The sequence below is a fragment of the Cinclus cinclus genome, unplaced genomic scaffold, assembly GCF_963662255.1.
Source record: "Cinclus cinclus unplaced genomic scaffold, bCinCin1.1 SCAFFOLD_40, whole genome shotgun sequence".
In the NCBI taxonomy this organism is placed as follows: Eukaryota; Metazoa; Chordata; class Aves; order Passeriformes; family Cinclidae; genus Cinclus; species Cinclus cinclus.
The window spans coordinates 1,843,445-1,845,074 of NW_026912243.1; positions in this window are offsets into that span (position 1 = coordinate 1,843,445).

The following is a 1,630-nucleotide window of genomic DNA, read 5'->3' on the forward strand; positions in this document are numbered from 1 at the left end:
AGCTGCAGACTCCTTTGGAGCTTCTCTGTCCCTGTGTTAGCAGTGTTGTCCCAGATGGAGTTGGTGCCTGTGCTGGGCACTGAGCAATGTGGGGACACAGAGGTGGCTATGGCAGGCTGGGCAGGGCACTTGCACTGCAGCCAGTTCAGGTGGTGTTCAGAGCTGCAGCTTCAAGGGTGTCCACTGCCTTCCTGCCCCAGTTTGTTTCCATTGGAATTCTTGGTTGTGCACCTTCTGTTTCCTGCGTGTTTTTTTGCCTGAAATCCTTCTCTTTAGTTGCTCTCCCTACTGCCGCCTCCAGTGCAGCCCTGTCCCTGAGGCTCTGTGCATCCATCTTCCAGATCCAGGCCCTGCAGGACACAGTGCTGGAGATGGAGACTGCACAGGCAACTCGAGAGAAGCAGCTGCTGCAGGAGCTGAAGGAGTCCCGGGCAGGAGAGCAGTGCTTGAAGACCTCTGTGCATATGCTGCAGACTGAAGTGTCCCAGCTGCGTGTGAAGCTGCAGAGGTGTGATGACAAAGCTCTTGCCTTGATCAGACAGTGTGAGACCTCTGAGCTGGAGCTGAGGAAGGCAGAGGCTCAGATGAACAAACTCAGAGCCCACAACCAGGAGCTGCAGATGAAGTTGGAGAAAAATGAGCGAGGTACAGCTTCTGCTCTCCCACCCATTGTCCCATGCTATCTTGCCAGTGAGGATCACTGATGTCACAAAGAGGAAAAGGGCCCAAAGATGGCAGAAGGGAGAAAACATCCTGTGAGCAATTTATCCATTGTAGTGCCAGTGAAAGTTTTTTCTCAAGAAAGATGCCGTGGCTGGCAGTGCCATCTGCCTGTGCTATGGCTGACCCCACGCACAGCTGGTGCCTTTTAGGTGCCACGTCTGCGCTAAGGAGCTGTAGCTGGATGCCTCAGCTTGATTCCCCCAAAACCCTGGCCCTGCCAGAGCCTCCAGGCTCTTGATCTCTCTGGAGCAGACCTGCACAGGCATCCCTGCTCCTTTGTCTCTCTTGGATTGCTCACCCTTGCACAAGCCCAGGAGCAAACACACTTTTGTATTCCTCAGAATCGTGCCCCTTTCATTCCTGCGTTTCTCTCTGTCTGCAAGTTTCCTTCATTTCTGTCAGCTCTGGATCATTTGTGAGCTTAGGGTGTGGCAAACACAGGCAGGCAGAGAAGACACTGCTGATAGTGACTGCAGGATGCACATCTGTTTGCCTTTGCTTTGCTTTTCCCCTTCCCCTTGTCTCCTGCAGATTGGTGGAATGGGGAACTCAAGCATGCCTCTCGAGAAATTGCCCTGCAGAAAGAGGCTGCTGAATGGCAGGAAGAGGCTGAGACTCTTCATCAGGAGGTGGCATTTTTGCAGAGGAAATTGGAGAGCCTGGAGAAGGAAAAGAAGGAAGTGCTGGTGAGATTGGCAGATGCCAGAATGGGCCATTTCCTAGCTGTGATTGGACCTGGTGTTCATAGTTCTAAGGAGCACCTTTTTCCAGTTTAACTTTGCTAATTCCAATCTTCTGAATGAGAAGGAAAAGGTGTTGTAGTCATGTCAAAGCTACATAGTGCTGAGGCTGCTGATTTTCCTCCATGCTGGAGTTCTGTGCCCTAGAAGCTTTAGTTCTCAATGCC